Genomic DNA, 23,451 nt, shown 5'->3' with positions numbered 1-23,451 from the left:
GTTTTCTTTTCATTCCATATTATACTTCAACTCCACGACATTTCAGAGGGATATATTGTACTTTTTACTTCAATACATTTATCTGAAAGCTTCACTAATTACTCTATAAATTAAGATTTTTGCATTTAAAACCACAAGAATAATGTATATAATATGATTTGTTATAAATTAAATATTTTATACAAGTACAGCTGAAATTATCAGTTGATTAATCATTAGCTAATAGACAGAAAATTGATGTGTTACCTTTTTGATAAAAAAATTTAAGTCATTTTCTTTTTTCTTAATCTCTCTATTATAGTTTGAAATTTTGGAACAGAGCCTTCTGTCTGTACTCTATGTTTATTTTCATTCGTATTTCTGCAGGTTTTCTGAAAGTTTTCAGATACACACAAAGCAAAGCAGTACCACAGGAGATCATAAGGGTGGTGTAGGGTAATTCAAACGAGATACAACTGAAGATGACAAGAACATTTAAAAATGGTGGAACTGAGAGTGAAAAGAATTCTCTCACATCACGTTTTCTTTAATGGCCTCACAGATCACCGTCGTTTAAGACGCTTCCTTCCTTAAAAGGTACATTATTACGATTTTCTCCATTGTCACCATGTTCATTTTTGTCAGAAACTTTTGGCTCGGCCCTCTTGTGCCACTTATTGACACCGATTGCTTGACCACGTGTTTTCCAGTCAGTAAATTACGCAGAATGTCTATGACCCAGGACATCATGGCGTCCTCCTGGCTGCATCACGCTGCTTCTCTGATTTTTCTCCAAGAGTATGTCTATGGTCTCGACACGGTGAATCATACAAATGGGGATAACAGTGCACAATTTTGGACTGTCTGTTTCTGAAGGCCTTCATTGGGTTGCACTTGGATGTACACATGAAAAGTGACAGTAGAACAAACTATGAGTTTGCATGCTGCTGGTACGGGAAGAGGGAACCAACATCTGTTGTTCTTGGGATTTCTATCTGTTTTTTCATTGAAGGGGTTTTTTATTTGGGGAGTTTTCGAGGGTCTGATGATAGATGATGTACTGTGCGATACATATTGCTAAGCCCTTGAGGTAAATTTATGTTTTGTGTATATCTTGAATCTTGAAAAGAAGATCCTGCACTCTGTTTAGCTTCACAATTTATTAACTATACCAACTAGGGATGTCCTGATCAGATCGGAAGGATTGGTATCGCAATCAACGCATTTTTTTTAATTGATTAGTATCTTTTATTTTAAGCATGTACCCCGCCTGTTCCTTTGTTTATGTCCGCCATCTCACAGGTGTCATAAACGGTGGGCTCAATTTGTGGCAGTTATTCAGGTTTTTTAGCGAATTAGTTTTACCACAATGCTGTAATAAGTGGAATTGGGAATGTTTTTTATTTATTGTGACTTGAAAAGGTTAAAGGTCAGCTATGACAGGAGCTTGAAGCGGAATTGTGATAAGGCTATATTACGCATTTATTTAGTGCTGTGTAGTTTTATTAAAATGCTACAATAAGTGGATTTTGGAGCAATTTCTGAAGATATTTTTTCTTGTATTGCATTGCGGAGCTATTAAACTGTTAAGCATATACAATGGATTGATTTTTAACAACTTCAGAGTGCTTGAAATATGCAATGTGCAGCTGAATTATCCAGCTTAATACGTATCGGTATCGGCAGATACTGAATATCACATGACTCGGACTGGGATCGGGGGCAAAACAAGTAGATTGGAACGTCATTGGACCAACATTGGAACAATACTAACGTTTCAGTCCATCTTGACCCTTGTCAAAAGTATTCAATGAATTTTTTTCCAACATTGCCCATTTCATGTGCACAGGTGTATGACATGTTTCGTGTTAATAAAACCGCCTTTACTTGACTTGGTATTAGTAGTTGCATAGACTGAAAAAAAAACAGCCCGATTAGCACTTTGTTTGAAGCACACTGAGACCTTTACTCTGACAGACATAATTCCAATACGGGTCAAAGTTCAAAGTTGACTCAGTCACTGATAATTTGAATCCAGTGATGAGGTCACTGTATCGTTGAATTCTGAATTTAGCTGTGTCCTCTCAAGGCTCCTTCAAAGTCACAACATTTCTACAAAGACACTCAAGTTTTAGATTTTTTTAATGTTTTCCCTCTGCTGCAAATTTGGAAAGACCGGCGAGGAAAGACTGGAATCCAACTGCGGCGGTTCAGATTGTAAATAGAGAAACATGATGAGTGTAAAGAATGGTGAGAAGGGGCTTTGGGGTTAAACGCAAAATCAAGAACTCAGAAACATCCACCATGGACATGTATTTTCCTAACCTGACCCATCTTTGCTTCTCCCTCTCCAAAGCTCTCGGTGGAGTTTCATTAAAGTATGCTTTTAAGTTAATGCAAGATCTTATCACGCATCTCCACTCAGCTCAGCTCCTTTCTCGCTTCATTTGTTATCACTTCTAATCTTCTTCTTCCTTCCACTGTTTCCCACTGCCTCGCTCAGTCCTCTCTCAGCCCCCTTCACACACACCTTTTCTTTCCCTCTGTTGTTCTGATTTACTCAGCCTGCTTCAAGGCACTCATTATCTACTTGAAGTTATGGAGTTCCTTAAAAGGCAGAAATAGAAGAGGGGTAATACTCGAGGCCTGAGACACTAAGACCTCCACCATTCTCTCCTCCTCCTCCTCCAGTCCATCTTTTGTTTTGCCTTTCACTCCCATCCCTCCGTCCACAGTTTGTGTTACAACGGTAGCCCTGTCTCTTTCTCCGCTCGCCTGCTACATGTTTTCTTTCCCTGGCTCATCCATCATGTGCTGTCGCCGGCGGTTGTGACGCTGTCGTGTAATTATCTCATATTTATGCGAATATGCTTGTCCTATACTGGTGCTGCATTGGTTTTATGCACACTCAGGGTTCCTTTGACTCCATGCCCCTGGCTTAAAAGGCTTCATGTCATAATTCAAGCCAGAGGGAGACGTCTGATTGGCCCATAGTCCCAACGGCACTGCCGGATCCCTTTGATTTTCCCCCGCTCTCAGTGGAGGCTGTTGTTCTCAGACAAACAATGAATGTGCTAATTACTTTTAGGCACCTACGCGCCTCACAGGGTGCAAATGCACCATAAGCAATTTGGAGGATACATTTTATTATTGGTCTTTCGGTGTACTGTGCAAACATACAGTTTCAATTTGAGGAGCCACAGTGGGAGTCTAACCCCTAACCACAGCGCGGCTGGTGCCATGCTTTCTGCCTGTTGAGCTTCAGAGCGGGAGCGTGCACAGAAACAGCAGGGAGGGTAATCACGGCCTACACCCAATGCCCCGAAGGTCCAAATGCCTCTCAAAGGCAAAGCTAAGGCCACGTTCAACCTGGACTCCATTTTCACATCTTCTTTCAATTCTGACCAAAGTCGTATTTGCTTATAATAAATCTTTGTACATCTTTGTTGCCAGCATGCCTGGCTCCTCACTCCGAAAAGCAACTCCAAAAGCTCTCAGCTTGATCTGTAATGATGGATAATGCAAAAAGGTCTAAAGTCAAACTGAAATTTCACTTTTTGTGTTAGGAAATAGAATCTATTACGCAGCCATTGTGGACATTTTCCCATTTTTCAAAAGAGAATAAATCTGCTTTTGGACATATGTTTGGGAACAGCTTCTAAGCTTCATGCCTTAGTTTCTCTCTGGAGCAGCTGACTGACATTTATAGCCAACATTGCAGAGACACGCTGTCAACTTCAGTTGTGCACTACTGACTGGAACACGTCATCCCCCTGTATAGCCTATGAACACTGATACAATATTTTTTGCCCACCTTTTTTTCCACATAGCATTGGTTGTGTGCTTTTGAAACACTCAACATTTCGGAGGACCAAGTTTATATTTTACTACTAAACTGGATTCTGACACATTTTTACCAATGAATTTTAATTTAATAATAAAAAAAATTATTTGAGTAGTTTTAAATATTAAAGCAGATCATTGAATGAAGTTGGTTTAAGTTGTTTTGCTGCGACACCATTATCTGGCCTGGCTTAGATAGGCTTTTGGTTGTCTTGATGGTTTTTCTCTTTAGCATGTCTAACTAGAGCCACTTCAGACAAAGTGTAGCTGCAGCTGAAGTGCCTAAGTAACCCACCATCAGTCCACCATCAGCCCCTTCCACCCTTGGTTGCGAAGCAGAAGCCTGGAAGAAAGTGCTAAGTTGGCATTCAGTTAGCTATGAAGTATCAGGTCAAAAGAGAGGATGTTAAGGTTAGGGTTAGGGTCAGGGTTACATTTATTACTAATATGTTAAGTCATGTCTTAATGTAAACTAAAGTGAATGTATAAAGTGGATTATTGCTATGTGCGGCCTCATATTTAGTCACTACAAGTGCTGTCATAGCAGCAGTCAACAAACCGTAATGTTTATGGGTTTGTCTTGTATTGGTGCTGGATATGGTTTTTAGGGGCTTCAATTATACATGTCTTGATGCTTCCTCTATGTTGCCAACGATGTAACATTTTGATACCAACATGGAGCGCACATAGGATCTGCCTCTTATTGGAGCCATGTATTGTATTTGTTGTCTGAAAGTCATACATCATTAGACACGCATTTCCCAGGCGTTTGCGTAGAAGCAAACTGCTAGCTCTTGCTGACACTCAGTTTTTAGACATTCCCACTGCTGTACATCAGTGTGTATCATGTGATCAGGGGCGTAGAACCAAATTCTGGACTCTGTAAGTAGTCTTTAGTTTTAGTATTTGTGCCATTTTCAAGCCTCCTGCACACTGAGTGTTGTTTGTCCCATATCATGCAAAGGATATAAAGGGATCAGCTGTTTGTCTTTTATGGTGTGGTGCCGTCCCAACCTAGCAACATTTTCCTAGCGTCTTACAATGACTGTGATAAATACAGATCCTTCTATTCTGTTTACAATAAAAAACTAAACTTACTCTGTTCAAAGTTTATGTATATGGTGGAGAGATATATCTATGACAGTTTTCCTTAAAATTTGATTTTAAAAATACTACAATATATTGCCCTGCCTACAGTATTGCAGTATATCTTGATATATTGAAATGTAACCTGCGATGTAGTATGAATTGTATTGCCAAATTCTCTGATGTAGGGGAAACAATTACAGAAGATATAAATAAATAAAGCTAAAATTTTCCTCTTTTTAATAATTACAATTTTAAAAAGTAAAAGTCAAAAGTTTTAAAAAAAAAAAAAGTCCCATGTCTTTTCTCAGAGGAACAGAGAAGAATGTTTAACTTAATTAAGTCAAAATGATGTAATATTATTTTTAATTTCAGTTCAGTTAAAACATTTGAAAGTCATCTGTTTCTCATGAAGTTGTGTTGCCCATTATTGTCTAAATAAATTAATGACAGGTGTGCCATAGCGTGTTGAAAACACATGCTTTTAGGGTTGATTTTTGGTAAATCCATTAATTTTACAGGATTGACAGGCCGCACCCACTTAAAGAAGATTTATGAAGCTCTGCAGTGATGGGATATTGGGCAGAATCAATGCAATGAAGAATAATAGAGAGATACGTTCCAAGTTGAAAAAAGGCAAGAGTTACATGGTTTTAGGACTGAGAAGAAAAGCTTCCAAGTTCCTGGGGGGAACAAGAGGCTGGGGCCAGGGTGATGTGTCAAAAAGATATATTCATGCTTTGTTTTCTGTGTTTGGGGAGAGCGCTGGATTACATTAAGGAGAAAGTTCCTGCTCCAATTCTCACCAGAGGGTAAATAGCCTCACTGTTTTGTTTCAGCTCACAGCACAGTTTCCTAAATGATTGGCCAGTAGTTAAAGAGGTTAAATAGACTTCTCTTGTAAAAAGTGGCATCGTGCTGTTTTTATAGGCCTGTGTTGCCCTCCTGTGGCGAGCAGCGAGCGTTACCATTATCGGTTCGTGACTCCTCAGGAGCCATGAGTGTGTCTGACCACCTGTGTGTAGTTTTGAGCTGAGAAGAATGATGTGTTACGGTCTTCTGCTAATGGAATCATGGGATTAGATATGTTTAATGTTTCAGGTACCGTGAGACTCGCCTGCTCCCCTGCCAACCCAACAACCGTCCTCACATTAATGAAAATTAAGACCACATTGAGTGTGAGTTTGTGAGTATGTGTGTGTGTGTGTGTGTGCGTTCACTGATTGCTGTCTGGACCTTATTTAAGTAGAAACAGATTGAAGAATGATAATTAGGTCTAATAAGATGGAATTTCCCTAACTATGTCAAACAGCAGCCGCATCACAGGGTTGCTTTTAAAGGGGCTTCAGGTCAATTGGAACCACACACACAGGCACACACGGTCACAAAAAGTCATATGAGGCCTATGATGACTCTGCTATTATCCTCAAGGTAATAATATTTTTAATTGACAAATAATATGGAATCTGCAACATTTCATGCATGCTTTATGTAAATTTAAGGCAGTAGTTTGACATTTTGGGAGTTTTTTGCTTTTTTTTTGTCAAACGTTAGATGAGAAGATTGACAACATTTTCATGTCTTTAAATGTGAAGCTTCAGTCAGCAGCTGGTTAGCTGAGCATAGTACAAAGACTGGAAGCAGCCAGTAGTGTGGCTCTGCTAAAAATGTACCTACCAGCACCTTGGGGAGTCAATAGCTGTTTTTACAGAGATATTGCCCTAAGTTAGTGCTATGAAGTTCCTTCTTTACGCTGCTTTTGCATTTTACACAGAATTAAACAATGGTGGGATCATGCCACTCCACTGTTTGATTTTAGACAGCATGTCAGCATCATGGAAGCAAAAGAGGAATGATAGACACTTATTTATTTATTTATTTGAAAGGGACACAGCATATTAATGAACAAAAGCATAAAATACAAATGTAAATGGCGGGACTGTTTAACATATCAGCATCAGCCTATAGTGTGACATATTACATGTGTGTCAGCAGCACTGTCTAAACAATAGCAATGACACTGTGTGTCAATAACAACCATCAGCCATTTGCCTTCTCTGTTGTATGGTGGCTGATCTCATCCTCTGCTTGAAGGGTAAGGAGCTCCCGAATCTCATTGTTTTCCCAATTTGTGGACATTTATGGTCCTTTTTGTCTTCTTGAGTAACTGCTGATGGCTGCTTTTTAAAATCTCCCGCTGGTTGGTCGCATGCATGACACACCATCAAAATGTCACACCAGGTAATTGCCTCCCTCAGTGCATGACACACCTACATGATCCCCTGGTCCTTGACAACTCGAGAAATGTGGTGTGCAGAATTCCTATTGGTTGTCTTTCGACCTGCAAGGTTAGGCCATGGCTCCACCCAGTTTGGTTGTACAGCACCTGGGTTGATTGGGAGTCCCCTTACTTCTCCTCTGTGACAAACTAGGTTAAAAAGAAGTTGGCGGACTACAGCAACCTTTAGCAGGTCAGAATAAGTGTGGCTGGGTCATTGTTATGACATGACAGGGCATTCATTCATCGGGCTTAACTTGTACCCATAGAGTCCAGCAGAGCATACTCCAAAAAGTCTTCTAGTTTCCAAGTTTACTGGGTATGGGGCCCACTGATTATGCACAGTAGTGTTTCTTACACTCAACCTGCCTGAATGTTCCTGCATAGACTTTACATTGTGATGATGTTAGGGATTTTTAAATAACTTTTCTCAGCTCTGGAAGAGTTTTACAAATACAAAACCACCTTGGCCAAAAAAATCAGAATAGAAAGGGTTGTAATAGACCTTATTTGTAGTTAATGGTGTCCTGTCAACAGTTTTACAGACCTCTCTGTCATAATGGTGGGCTATGGGATGAATGCTTTCTGGGCCACGAGTGACCACCGGGAGAAATATGCTGCCAGGGGGAGCGGTTTTCCTGGAAGCCTGTTGCACCTACGCCTTTCAAATGCATATCATTGTTCCTCAACCCTTTCACTAAAGTGGCAGCTTTATCCTGTGTGATGTGGAGCTAACCTGACACATCTGAGAAACGTTGGCCTATACCATGAGAGAAAAGCATAGAGGTTTGAGAACAATGCCACGTCATGATCAAATACAATCATTCAACGTCTCCAGAGGGACGATGTTGACGCCTGTCAGTCTGGAAATTCTTCCAGAATCATTCCTAAAGCTCCAGGGCTCCTCTGACTCTTGGCCAGCTGCATGCCGTACAAGAGGAGAAACTGTGGGACAGTAGTGAATCTTCCAAGTAGGGATGGTCCTGCCAAAATCTCTCCAAGAGCAAAGTATAAAAATCATACAGGAAGTCAAAGAGAACGCCCACTTCAACATCTAGGGGTCTGCAGGATCCTTTTGTCCTTGGCTTCGGTCAGCGTCCATGAGTCCATCTTCAAAAAGAAGCTGGAGGAAAATGAGATTTGTGGCAGGGCACCAAGACAGAAACCACTGCTCACTGGGAAGAAGAATGAAAGCCTATCTAAAGTTTGCCAAAAAAGCAGCTTGGTGATCCTAAAGTGAAAACTTTTTGGCAAAAACACATACAGTAGGCTTCATAACAAAACCCCTGCTGTTCATGACAATATTAAGATTAACAGTCAAACCTTATCGCCTGTAAGTAACATTAGTACTGTTGCTGCAATCTTTTGAGCATCTGGGCTCATCAGGCTTTGATTAAGCTGATCAGAAAGTCTGCAAGTTATTATCAAGGCCAGAAGTTTTGGAATTGATCCCTATTAAGTCAGTTATTTTTATTCCTTCTTATCAGGACTGTTTTTCATTAAGGCAGTTAGGAAAGCAAAAGTATTTGCAATCACTTGAAAAGTTACAAGAGAAAATATCACTACCACTTTTACAGCAGACATTTTGACAGATGTAATAAGAACACTTTTGCATGCAATGTTGGAGTACTTTGCGTGCTCTGACTCTGTTCTGACTTTGTTCACGCCATTGGAAACTCTGATAGCTCTTATATATATATACCCAAATAGTCCTTAGATGTTGCCATTTGGTTGAATTTAGGTTGTGATGCCAGATGACAAAAATTCAATGTTAAGACAGCGTCTAATGCCAATATCAATTTGATGTAGAATATTGACGAATGAATGACATTCAATTGATTCAATTCATTTCGATTATTTATCCCAGAGGGCAATTTGTGTTTCAGCAAGTATAAAAACAGAATAAAAACACATAAAGCACAAACAACATGACACAGAGACATACAACAGTTGACATTAATCTGTACACAGGGTGACTTTCACCTATGCACGTTCAAGCTCCACAGGAGCCGATTAATAAGTGTCCACTATAACTCCACAGGGCCTATAATAATTCAGTGAGCATGAAATATGACAAAGTTTCCTAACAACATAAACCATTTCCAGTGTGGTGTATAGTCCCCAACAGGTCATGACATTAATAGCTTATTGGTTTTAAATTGTGTACTCAAGTAATCCAATCCAACATCCTCCAAACATCTCATGCAAATGTCATCTTGATTTATTATAATGACATTTAGCTGTGAGGTATGGAGACCAAAAACCAAACTGTGCAAAACATCATGTTAACATCGATATAGCATGAAATTCTTACATCATTTAGACATATAAAGTATTGTCAACCCAGTTTTCCCTCCAGCTAAAGTTTAACGTAGGGCTTGTGAACTGGAGGGTTGCTGGTTCAAGTTCTTATGCACATGTAGTATGGGGTGTGGACTGGCAGCTGGAGAGGTGTCAGTTCATGCTCCTGGGCCAGTCCATGGGCAGCCCCCTCATTCTGACATCTCTCCATTTAATGCATATGTATAGGTCCTGTTTGTACATGTGTATTTTTCAGGACTGTTTCCATCCCCTCTCTATTTCTCTCTCTTTCCTATGAATCTTTTTGTCCTATATTACCGCAATTTTCTTGTTCTGTAAACACGACTATCTATTGCACATCTGTCCATCCTTCAAGAGGGATCCCACCTCAACTGCTTATCTCGATGATGTTAACAAGTCACAAGTCATTTAACAAGAGAATCCTGCCATCACTACCATCCTTCCCAAGCACAGGTGTAACTGATAACAATGAAATCAACTGCATGGCATTCAGGTGAGCCTGTCTCAGGGCCACGGTGTGGTTTACAGGGACGCTTGATGGAGTCATTGTTAACAAAAATAGTTTCACCTACGCTTTTCCTGCAGTGACAAGTCCAAATATCTGTTGTAAAAAAGGCCTGTTACTCATGAAATGTTGGAAGAGGCACTCCATGCTCTCAAACCACAAATGTCTCTTGGGTTGAATCAGTTCTGAATTTTAGAGTGAGAGAAATGTGAGAAGGTCTTTGGCTGCAGAGGCTATTTCTAAAATGTGATAACTATTTTTTGAGTTTAAGAAGTTTTGACTTTCCAAAAAAAGGTTTTTGTAGCTGTCAGAAAAATTTGACACCCAAAAGAAAAAAGGCATTTTGCAGTACTGCAGAGGAACATGACGGGCTGTAGACTGAGGAAAATATGTCATTATTTATTCACTTCAATAGTACACATTTTAGAGGAAGGCAAAGTAAAATGTACTTATGCAAAGCAGCTTCTTTCTCAGATGGATTGATTTATTTGTGAAGTTTTTGAGGAATTCTTTGCAATACTTGGCCATCTGAATATCAGTCATTTTGATACTCTGCAAGCCTCTCAATAGAGGAGATTTGGAACTTCTTTCTTCAACAAACTAAAACCCCTTTAAAAACTATGAATCCACAAATTAAGGTGATGCTTTCTATTTCAGTGTTTCACACATTATAAGCTGATATAGACCAATCGAAGGGCTGTCATGTGAACATGTACATTAATCATGAATCAGTCAAAACATGCTCTCTGTGCAGTCCATCTCATTCTATTCAGAGTCATTCATGGAAGTCAGATGTCCTCAATGAACTCATCCGACTCTGCTCTGTTTGTCCAAAGTTTGCCCGTCGCTCATGGTGATAAAACATTTTGTTCAATCTTTCGTACTGAGACACTTTGGAGAAGATTCAAAGAGTGTTTCCATGTCTGTGCATGCAGACTATCAGTCTGTGGCAGTAAATTAGTGGCTTTGATACCCCACTTTATTATAATAGAACATTTTCAGAGGTCGTGACAGCTTGTGATTGACAGGCACATTATACAGGATTTAGTGAACCCAAATTTTGAGATTAATATTTCTTAGTAACTAAGATAATGATATCAGAATGTATGCAGAAGCTTCATTAATCCTCAGGCCAAAATCTGCTGACTGATCACACCACTAAATGGTACCAACCATCTGCTGCTCGGTCTCTGCAGCCATGAAACGACCTGTCAGAGGATGTCTGGTTTGCTCCATCAGTGTCGTCTTTCAGTTACTTTTGAAGACCTGTCTTTATGGAAAAGTTTTCATGTAACTTCTTTCTATGGTTTGTTTTTATTCTTAACAAATGAATTAGACTATGCCGTGCGCTTGACGTTGTTGCACTTACCTCTTGCAGTTCAACTATTTTCATTTTAAGTCACCAGTTGTTTTAACATTTTGCCTCTGTTTTATTTAAGGTTTTAAATAATCTTTAAGTTTGTCTTTCCTTTTTCTTATATCTGCCTGGTTTTTCAAGCATTGCTGTATATTTTATTGTTATTGAAAATAGCTATAATAAAAATAAAATCAAATGTAAATATAAACTTGAAAAAACCAGGCAGATATAAAATTATTATTATTATTATTATTATTATTATTATTATTATTATTATTATTATTATTATTATTATTATTATACAGGTTATTGATTTCCATCCAAAGTGCTGCTTTAAATTTAAAAAAGGGCCATGAAAACATTACTTTATTTCCACAAGTAGCTTCCATAATAGTTTAACACAATCATACTTATTGCTGGAACAATATAAATAAAGCCACAGCTTTTTGTTCATACATTTTCCTGTATTATCGCTGCACAATTAAAATAAAAAGTGCATTTTGACTGTTGTAGGTTTTACACTTTTTTATTACTGACAGAAAGACGACCTGCATGAAACTGCTTTTATCCAAAGGCGTAGATTTTATTTAAACATTGGGGGTGGAACATATGAAACGAAGGGAGATGGGGGTCCTCCACCAGAACATTTTTAGCATCAAACAAGTAATTTCCTGCAGTCTGGTGAAATTTTAATACACCAATTTGTGCCTTTTCGTACGCGTTTTAATTACTGTGAATTCATGAACGGTAATGATTATATGTCTGTGTTGTCCTTGTTTTGTTATTTATTGTTTTTATTGATATGGACCTAAGAATCTGAAATTAAGTTGATTGATTGGATCAATTCATGTCATTTTAGGATTTTGACACAGTAAAAGTCCTCCACTATTTTCATGTTTTTATTGGGGCAGACAAATTCACGTTGTAAATATTTAGGGAGGCGTAACTATTGCATCCCCCCAAAACTGCACACTTACGCACATTTATCCTTCACTGTGGTTGTTGCCTGAATCTGTCGTCAACACTGCTGCCTGTCCAGTAGGTGGAGCCCTCTATTCGGAGTTCAAAAACCTGCATCCTTTGCAAGTTTTCTTCTTTCAGCGTGATGAAAACAAAAATTGTTCAGTAAAATTAATCTAGACAAAATTGTGCACTTAAAAATGTTTATACAGTCCTCACTCCTTGTTACTCACTGATTTCAGCTGTGGTACGTTTTTTGAAACACTATCAGTCTTATTCTTAAATATAAGGGTAAAGTTTTTGATTTGTTCAGTAGGCTATTCACAAATGGATATATGAAGTATACACATATGATAAGGATTGACATATTTGAAAAATGATAGTGTTTTGCCACTAAAAACCAGAAGGACAAAGACACCACAACAGAATTATATGTACAATATGGTGTGACATCACAGCAAGGCCTTGAAAATGACTGTATTACTAGAATCAACAATCTCTCTGATAACAGTTTGGAAAAACATGGACTGACGTGGTGTTTTGATTTTGGGGTAAAATCTGGGTAAAAGCCAAGGACCCTGTGAAAAGAAAACTGTAACATATGTTTCGCTTAGTTCTTTTTTCCTTATTTTTTATTGTTTGCTTTTCTTCTTAAGTTTTGGGAAGTTCCGTTGTTTACGCCTGTGGCTTCTTGACCTCTTCTGACACATTTCTTATTTGTCATTATCTGGATTTTATGCAGTCTTATGTGTTTGCAAATTAAAAAAAAGAGTTAAAAACAAAGTACCCTACATGCCAGCTCAAACAGGGTTCCCTGCATATCATCCGACAAAAAAATCAGGTGTGTCTCAGTTCAAGCGCAGTGAACTTCCAAGGGAGAAAAAATGACCAGAGCACACTGATCGATTTATAGCTTGCTGTTGATAGTGCAAACCGTCTTAAATAATGTTTGCACAAAGGATGTGAATGGATCAGTGTGCTCTGGTCATTTCTTCTCCCTTGTAATATGTAATACTGAGACAATGTCTTGTGGGGAAATTTTATTGATTCACTATTTGAAGAGGAACGTTTGTACTTGTTGAACAGATCTCTTCGGAGTGTGGAAACAACAGAAAATAAAAAACACATATTTTTCCTTTTACGTGTAGTGCCATTTACTAACCTAGGCTGTCTAGCGTGCATCTATTAGAAGAAGCTTGTGCTTATGACTGTGAGGTGTTAATAATAATGGTGTCCTCCTCAGCTTAGCTATAAAGTTAGCTAGCTCAGTGGTGTTAAGTGAGCAGTAGATGCACACTTTCTTCTGCGCTATGATACAGTTAAGTAGTTTAGTTTGGTAGATAGTTCCTACATGAAACAAGGTCTGTGGATTGTCTTAAGTAAGCGGTTCATGATTTCTGGAGAGACGTTGCTGTTGAGTTGCTAAAATATATTTTTTGGGCGCTTTTAGCACCACAAGCTGAGTTCCAACTAGTTCCATTATATTAAAGAGACGGCAGACATCTCTCTGGCCGATATCTCCAACACTCAGCAACTCACACCAAAACAATCTAGTGAGATAAATAGCACTACAGGTAAGTGGAAAAATATTCATTTTTCATTGTGTGATGAACTGAACCTTTAAGTGGTAATGTATGTAAGGTACTTCTGCAATGATTTAAGAAATATAAAATTTGCATGAAACATTTTAAAGCCACAGAAAAATCAGAGTTATAGAGCTCCATATTCTCATAACTGACTTCTCAACATTAACTCTGAGCTACTAGTCTGTCTTTTAGCTTCCAGCAGTGATGGCAGTTCCAACTAAAATTGAACATGAGAGTTTCACAAAGGTTTTAATTAATCCAGGGCTGCTGATTGTGTTGTGTTTCAGCGTCGTGTCCACTCTGTGTATAATCACATGTTTCCATCAGGCGTCCCCGCTGTGAGGTAAGCACAGTACAGCATTGTCAACCTGAGTATAAATTGACCTGACTTGCTCTTGCTCACGTGGACATTGCAGTGTGCAGGTGGGGTTAAAGGTGAGGTTTCCAGGTGTCCACAGCTGGAGAGAGCTCACACAAATTCCATTGGGATTATTTTATTAAGAAATTGGGGCCCAAAGTTCCGAGATTTGTCTCTGCAGCTGGAACAAATGTTTCACGACTAACTGTAAAGCTACGACTGTCAGGAACCAACCATGGCAAATTGCTCCATGCTTGAAATGGAAAACTGGACACTTCCCCGTAGAGCCCAGCAGGGTGCAGATTTTCCTTTGTAGCGTGAGCTCTGTTGGGGTGAATGAGTAGGCAGGACTAATGCTTTTCTACAGAAACCAGACTTACTAGAGAATTACTAGAGCTCAGCTGTCATTCCAAGAAATAAATAAAAATGGAAGCCAAAAGTTTTGTTAAAGGTACAGTTCCCCCCCAAAAAAATACAACATAAAAAAGAGCATCAGGCTAGATAAGAGTTTTTAAAGAGATAATTCACTAAAAAGTGCATTTGTTAATGTAGGTTTTTGCAAGTTTTAAAGGAGGAAACTGATTGGGAGAATGGCCAACTGTGCCTGCTGCATACTTCCTCTGATTTATAGGTGTCTGTGATGAGCCAAAAAATGCAAAGAAAACTGCCTGCAGGTAACATGGTTTCAAATAATGTTGGTTGGTGTAGACCAAAAAAAAAATCTTCTTTGCAAATGTTTGATGATGGAGGAAGTTCTTGAAACATGTTTGCCAAGCCTCACGAGTACAAACAGTTTGCTTTGGTGAGTAACAGGGAGTACAAACAGACATTTGTGAGAAAACTCCTCAGAGCACCTTTAAATTTAAAGCTTTAACTTCAGGTTTTGAGTTGAGTATTTCTGCTGAAACTGCTTGCTGAAGACCACAATAAAATAAACAGGCACATTTCACTGTAAAATATACTGTATTGTGGTAAATTAGTTTTCTTTATAGTGAGTTTGGACAAATATATATATGGTTACGTGGGAAAAAACATTATGGCCATGTCTGCTCTGGCTGATGAGACATGTTAATGTAGATTAATTAAATACAATTGCATACACACACACACACACACAGGAACAGACAATATTAAAAGTAATAGAGTACTCTTTCTGTCGAGTGCATCACTGAATTAATTTGCTTTGAGCCTAAAATGTTTTTTTTTCCTGCTAAACTTTGAAAGTTGTGAACAAACAGCAGAGACATTTGCATCAGGCAGCGTTTAAACATATGCACATCAACATACATACAGCATTAACTTTCAGGGGAATTTTGTGCTTCTTTATACTTCCACTCAGTTCAGAAGCATATATTTTACTTTTTACTCTACCGCATTTATTTGATGCTCTTAGTGAGTTTGCACATTCAGGTAAGTAATACAAATCTAATCAAAAATGAATTAGGATTTTTTTATTTTAGGTTAATGTAGGACTTAATTGAACCACGGGGCAAACTCACCCGGCACATAAACTACCGTATATAAATGAGTTAGAATCACCTTTGCCTGCTGCAACATTATAATAATGATCATATTAATGCAATTAATGCAATGCAATAAGTATAATACAGTAATATAATATAATTTGATTCTGAAAAGGTCAGTTTTGCACAATAAGTCAGTGCAATGTGTGGACTCTTATAAATATCTTGGGACTGTCATTGACTCAAAACTGAACTTTGTGGGGGAAAAAAAAAGGGACTCCACTGTCTGACAAAACTGTTCTAGTTCCACACTGATAAAACCACGATGATCTTATTTTATTGTGCTTTTACAAAATGGTTTTATCTTTTTTCTTGGTGTCATGTCATGGAACTCTTTAAATCAGATTGTGAAATGGTCAAGTAAGTTTATCGGTGAGCCCCAGCTCCAGCGGCACCTCTGTATACCAGACAGTTACAGCTGATAGCCAGTGCCATCTTAAATGATGAACAGCATCTTTTGCACAGTGAGTTTCAGCCTCTCTCCTCTGGGCAGAGGTTTTTAGTCCCGAGGTGTAAAACTAAGCGATATAAAAACAATTTTTTATTCCAGCTGCCATCATACTTGTGAACAAGCTGTAGGAAGATTGCAAGATCATTTTGGAGCCTGTGTTTATGATTTATTTATTTGCAGTTTTTAGATTGTTTTAAAACAAATTACAATTATTATTGTTCTGTGTGTGGTTGTACCTCAGATAGTCCACATAAAGTCTGAGTAAAGTGTTTATCATATGAGTTGCGCTGCATGTTTCATTTATGAAGACATAAGTTACTTTAATTTCTTGCATATTCGTATAGTATACAGTGCTTGCTGATGATAAATCATATAAAATGGTAGAAATTCATTGTTAAATTTTGAAATGTTTCCTGATGGGGACCCCTCAGCTCCGAGCAGATTTGGTCCCATCTATGATGACTCATAGCTACGGCCTTGTATTGCAAACACTTTTGCACTTATGAGTTTGAATGCAGGACTTTTACTTGAAACAGAGTATTTATAAGCTGCTACTTATCCTTAAATTACCTTCCAGCGCTGTTTATTGGATGCTGAATAATTACATGAAGCTACAGCTCTGCTTTTTTGAAAGGAAAGGCTCCCGTCACCAGACTGACTGTGAAGTGTTTTAGCTGCAGGCGTTTGCATTGAGCTGAGTGGAGACATTTGTCCTGTGGACTACTGAATGACGTCTCTCCACCCATAGAAAGAGGGAGGGAATTAGAAGTCAAATTAGGAGAAGAGGGGGAGTTTGTAATGAAACCAGAGAGGAGAGAAGTGTGGAGTCTCTTAAGGACTACCACTAAAACTTCCACAAGGAAGAAAGGCAGCAGGGAGAGGAAAAGCTTCAATCAGGGGTTCACAGCCTGTTAATCAACAACAACAACCAGCTGCCAGGGCTCATTTTTTATCCTTACTTTTTTAAAATTTCACTCAAAGTGAGCAAAAAATCCATTTTTTTTTTCTTCTCTGAGAAGACGCAAAACTGAAGTAAGTAAATAAGCTTTTTTTCCCTCAAATATCCACCGTGTTACTTCTAAAAAGTATATTAGGCCTATTAGCTGTAATTAGGGTTTGTGTAAAGTGGCGGCATGAAGCTGCAGCAGGAAGAACCGGCTGCTCATACACGTGGCATGAAACTGAGACGTCAAATACAAAGAAATTCTCAATTCATTAAAACACGATACAGTTTGTGTTAAACCCGCGAAAATGTGTACTAGAGGGAAAAAAAAGTTTGTCCGTTCACACATACACAGAGAGAAAGTGTCTATGGAAACCACAAACTGAGAGTGAGTAACCGAAAAAGCAGCGGGCTGTTTAGGAAGTGACCATTGAGATGACTGACTGCATGCTGGTACAGTAGTTCCTGTGTTTATCTTTATTTAAGTGGTAAACTACCGCCTTAGTAAATTTGTAAGCCTACAATAACCACATAGCTATAATTAGACTCTTCTTTTTTATTACACTCTAAATTAGATGTTTTAGCCAGAAGCAGTGGGTAGACATGTTTGGGATACTGAAATTAAGGCATGTCCTTTGCTGCTTTCAGGGGCACCCCTTAAAATCAGACAGACCATTTATAGTGCGATTGAAAAAATATCTGTGAGATGAAAGAGCATGAATAAGAAAGCGTTTATTAGCTGTGTAAAGTCACTCGTGCAGAGGTGGTGATAAGTACAATGCTAAAAAAATGAGGTGGAGGAAAATCAATATGGCATAGTATTATTATTTTATGTGGCAATATTGTATCTGTGCATGGACATCCAACATCAATAGGCTATATTTATTTTATAAATTATTTATGTTACAAATACAGCTTAAATTAAACTTTGACATTAATTGCTTTTTCAGTCCAGTAGATAGGCCTACATTTTTACTGCAATCAAAATGACTGAAATAAGATGAACAGACTTAAAAGTTAAACTTGTAAGATCAGGATGATGCTGTACATTGTAGTTTGATAAAAAAAAAAAAAAAAAAAAAGACAATACATATCGCAATATATGTCATCCTGATAGCATATCGCAAAACATTTGAAAATGACCCTAGTATTATGATAATAAGGTTTCGTGGATCCTCTGATGATTCCCAGTGCTATTAAAAAGTACATTTATGCCATGTTTTGTTGCCAAAAATGATCTTAATTAGTTGGGCTGCAGTTGTGTTTTTTTTTTTTTTCTTGATTCAGGAAAATCGTGAAACATGTCCATTGTGCTTTACCACAGAAACATGTGACATCCTTTTGTTTTTGAAGATATTTAATCCTCCTAAATCCTCACATTTGAGAAGCTGCAACTGCCAAATGTTTTGTAATTGCAGCTTCTCAAATGATTAAAATTGTTGGCAGTTTATTTTCTTTTGATCAATTAATCAATTTAACATTCCAGCACGATTAAAAATCCATTTCCACATGTTTGACAGAGTTTTCATGCCTCGTCCTGCCTCCTCCAGTCACCTGGAGGCGTGTGTGCTCTCATACATACACCACTTTTTGGACATATGGGAGAAGTTTTCCTTATAGGCTTTCTTACAGAAAGAATTCTGTTCATTGTAACCCATAGTTTTTCCTAAATCTCAACCCAGAATCCCCCCTCTGACAGACAACTCTATAAGAAAACTTCTTACTGGTCTGTCTTGTGCGGTGAGTTTACAATTTCGGACAGCACGTGAACGCGGCAGCAGGTCTTCCCAGCGGCCGTTCCGGTAACCGGACCCGCGCTGAGGTCATGCCCGCGGAGAGACAGCTGCTCGCCGGCCGGGCAGCCTCGGGGGTTGCGTTTTTGGACTCCTCGGGGAACAGAGGCTCCCAGGGTGCGTGGTTTATTTTTTTGGAAACTTGTGAGGATAAAGAGTTTGCCCTGCGGTCCTTTATGTCCGGCAGAGGTTGATAAACACGGCTGGTCAAGGTCAGAAACATCCCCGAGGGGAAAAAAGCAGGGATGAGTGGGAGCATCAACACAGAGACTTGAAAGAAAGCAGGACACGTGATTACCCAAATGTATCATGCTAAAGTTTTAACACAGAAGCAGCAGAAAGGGTTTCTTTTAATCATAATAATACAAAATATAACCCAATACACCCCCCTCCTCTACATACACATTTAGCCAACCAAAACTCTCCATGGCCCTGACAGTTAGTCATGGCAACATTGCATCAGCTGCTGGTGCTCAGGTATTTCAGGAAGCAGCTTCCTTATATGGTGTTCAGCTCAGTGCACACTTCACCTGCTCTTTTTACGCGCACACACACACACACACTTCACAGTGTTACGATAAGGACTCACAACTGCCTGCCAACCCCAAAGTGTCTTTGATTTTTTGTGTTTAGGCTTGTTTGCAAGTCTTTGGGTGTTGACCTTCCCATGTCACAACGCCAGGACACTCCTTCTCTCACACTCCTACATAATGACAACGTGCAGTTTCGGAATAACTGCTGCCCTAACATGCAGCACAAAACTGTCGGGAAAAGAGTGGAAGAATGTGTGGTAACAAAAGGCGGCATTAGGGCGTATAATGAATTTGCACTTCCAGTGTCTCACATTAGTCCACGTGGTTTTATAACTTGAACTTAAATGAGGAGCACACTGACGAGCAACTGATACTGTTCTCACAGACACACGCTCTATTGTCGTCCTGACACCTAGCAGCCGTGACTCTGTTGCATTTACAACATTGTTTCCAGAGCAATGAGTGTGTTTGTGATGTGTGGTTATTGTGTGTTACAGCCACAGCAGCGTAAATCCAGTCCATATGACTGACGGCATAATGCTTAGGACTGTGTCTCTTCATGTTTGAAAGACTAGTCTGTCTGTCCATTGTGTCGGGTTAATACATAAAGAAATAACAATAGCTTTTTATGTCCGCGATGTGGACATTTCTGAGATTGGTTCTGCTTTTAAAGCAACATTATGCAACTTTTTAATACAAAAATATCATCCTCAACGTCATTTTGATGGTGCACTCGATGGGAATAGGGAGAGTGGCGTGTCTTTCCTGCCCGTTCTGTTCCTGCACTGTGTAACTCTGGTGAGCAGGTCGGATCACAAGAGCGTAATGCTTTACAACACCGGCTAGCTCGGCTGTTCGGCCCTGCTTTTCTTATGTTTCCTTTGGTATTGTTGGAAACATAGGTTAAAAAAAATAAGTTGGCTCGGTCACAGTAGGCCATCATGGCAGAGGCGAAAAGACATTGATGGAGGAAACAAATAAGAGATTGTTATGAAGCAAGAGATCGAACAAGAGTAGAAAACTACTTCATGTAGGGTTACAAACTGTTTCTGATGTTACTGTCCTGATGTAAGGGCTCTCATGCACCAAGCTGACAGTTGGATGTTAGTCAGTGTCTGGCCGTTGCTAAGTATCTGCTCTACTTTTTGAGGTGTATCCCGCACCATTGGCACTAGCCTCCCCTTGTCAGATCTTTTTGCAGACCAGGGAGCCGATCGGTGAATGAAATCACAGATTTGCTGTTCGACTCAGTCCATGAGAAGAGAGACCAAAGTGAGGAAAGTAAATACACAGCTAAAGTCAAGAGGGAGTGAGATAAAAAAAAAACAATTTTTATAGCTCTTATAGCTTCTAGCCCTTCAGCAGAAACAGTTTGTAACTGTACACCAAGGAATTTAAAGTTTTAGCACACACCAGGATGCTCAGGTTGACACTTATTTATCAATAGTTCACATTAAAAACAAAAGAAAGAGGAGTGTGTTTGTAATTGTGTTGTTGTTGTTGGCTGGCGCACGATAAATATAATTTATTCTGTCAACGTCAGGTTGTGTTGTTAATGAGCTCACTGGCATCAGGCGGTGTCATGATGTTACCAGAAACAGGACTGCATATTTAAGATCAAGGATGATCTGTCAGGATAAGTCGTCTGTACAGTTGCATCTTATGGCAGCATCTTTGCTATTTTCGGGCAGTAGCTTGGACAACTTTATGCAATCATTAGTTGTTCTGACTGATTCATCTTTGTTACGCTGCTTCAGGCATTTTTAGCAATTTGTTGACATTATCAAGTTTATATTGTGTAACTTGATGGAAGTTACACAGTGTAATACAAGTGAAAGTTTTGACATCAACAATTTGCTGATATTTTTTGACTCATCTGGAAAACTCACATTTTTACAGAAATGAGGAGGAAAAGAACTCATAGGTCAACTCATGGTGTGGCCCACCACAGTAAGGATGGTGTCATGATACACATACGCAAAATATAACTTATTAAGATAGATGTGATACAGTGTCTAATGAGGAGAATACTCCCCTATTATTATTCAGATGTCAGGAAGTCATGATCTGCAGAAAGACTGAGCTGTCAGAATCAAATAGATATTCATGTTTATTGACAGTAGAGCTGCAAAGGTCAGATGCTGAATCAGTGAGCTAATAAATTGATTAAAATTAGTCAGGAACTATTTTAGTAACTGATTCATCTTTTGAGTCATTTTTCAAGCAAAAATGCCAACACTTTTCTTGGTCTTACATTGCAATAAATGTAGTATTTTGCAGTTTTGACTATTGGTCAGACAAAAAAAAGTACTTTGATATGATCCCAATTTTTCTTAATTCTATGATATTTCATAGGCTGATGAATTTATCAGGGTTTTTAATCTATTGCTTAAACAGTCGTTAGTTGTCCTTGTTTTTATTTTTAATTTAATTTTCCCTTCTGGTGTTATGCACCAGAACAGTAAGGCAAATTCCTTTTATGTGCAAAACCTACTTAACGATAAACCAGACTGACTCTTGTGACTGCTAACAGGCTCACCCCTGATTTTTATGTCAATCAGTCAGTTGTCAGTCAAATTATTTGCAACATAAAATAATAAAATATGAAATCAGTAAATGCTGATGTTATTTCTGTCAATTTGCTTATTTAAAACAGTGTAGTAATTCTAAATAGGCTTGGGGTATTAAAACACCCATAAGCAACAAGTTACCCTATTGTGGTTTAATTAAGAAGTTAATTTGTGGATTATACATTGACAGGACTGAGTGAATGAGCGCTGTCTCGCTCTGTCACCTTGTTGTTAAGATTTGGGGAGTAAGTGTGTGTGTGTGTGTGTGTGTGTGTGTGTGTGTGTGTGTGTGTGTGTGTGTGTGTGTGTGTGTGTGTGTGTGTGTGTGTGTGTGTGTGTGTGTTGTACAGGGGTTTTCAGCATGGGGTGTCAGTTACATAGAAATCCCCCCTTTTCAAACTCTGTTTTCAGCACAAAGGCAGTTCAGTGGGCTATGAATAATCGCATTACATGCACACGCCTCACGAGCACATACGCAGAGTCATGGACACACGCAGGGGACAAATCTGTTCCGTTACATCTCCTCGGCTTCTCCAATACAACACACACATACAAGCAAAGGAGACACCCTCATTAGGAACTACTCAGTATTTCCTGTTTGAGGCCCTGACTCGCACCCCCTTCAAACACACAGACACACACACACACACACACACACACACACACCTCTCTTCAAATCAAGTGGCTGAGACTTTCCTCTCCTTCTCTTCCTTTCCACTTCTCTGGTTGTCCGCCAAATGGAAAAGCTGGTTATATTTGGATCTTTAGTGCTTGTTTAGATGTTTTCCGTGTGTGTGAGTGTGTGTGAGTGAGTGATCTTGGTGGTGGTCACAATTTACACTCGTGTCCCAGGTGACAGTGACCAATGATGTGTCCTGAGTGTGTCTCCAGGTGGTCATGACAAACCTGACTAAATTCCGTCATCATAAGTTTCAGTATTCTGTTTGCATGTGTGTTATTTGTTTACACTCACTTTTGACCCAGTAATCCCAGTGAGATAAACCCTAAAGGTAAACTGTGGTTTCACACTGTTGAAAGACTCATCGAGTCCAGCTTTCAGATGGAAATGCCGCCCTTTTAAGACTCAGTCCCAATTTCCAGAACAAAAGCAGACACATCAAGCGCTCAGCATTGTTTCCTCTGGTCAGAATTGAGGGTGAAATAGTTGCTCTGTTGACGGCACAGTGGGAACATTTCTGAGGACAATGCAGTGCAAGGTGTCGGGTACCCCACTGGGATTTACAAAACAGTGACTGACATGGGCACTCATTAGGGAAACTGAGAGAAAAATGTCTCGAGTGGCTCCATCAGGTCTCCTTGCTGAAGTAAACATTATAAAATATCCCAGGTTATTATTTTATTTT

General features: G+C 39.0%; 1 protein-coding gene across 1 annotated transcript in view; it reads left to right on the top strand.

The window, feature by feature from the left end:
* Nucleotides 1-17,074: 17,074 nt before the first annotated feature.
* Nucleotides 17,075-23,451, top strand: part of slc43a1a (solute carrier family 43 member 1a) — a 29,946-nt gene continuing 23,569 nt past the window's right edge. Inside the window, exon 1 of the mRNA XM_042493225.1 lies at nt 17,075-17,280. The gene's annotated coding sequence lies outside the window, so the exon portion shown is untranslated. The remainder of the gene's footprint in view (nt 17,281-23,451) is intronic.

The sequence above is a fragment of the Plectropomus leopardus genome, chromosome 9 (assembly GCF_008729295.1).
Source record: "Plectropomus leopardus isolate mb chromosome 9, YSFRI_Pleo_2.0, whole genome shotgun sequence".
NCBI classification, from domain to species: Eukaryota; Metazoa; Chordata; class Actinopteri; order Perciformes; family Serranidae; genus Plectropomus; species Plectropomus leopardus.
This window is presented reverse-complemented; position numbering and strand designations above follow the sequence as displayed.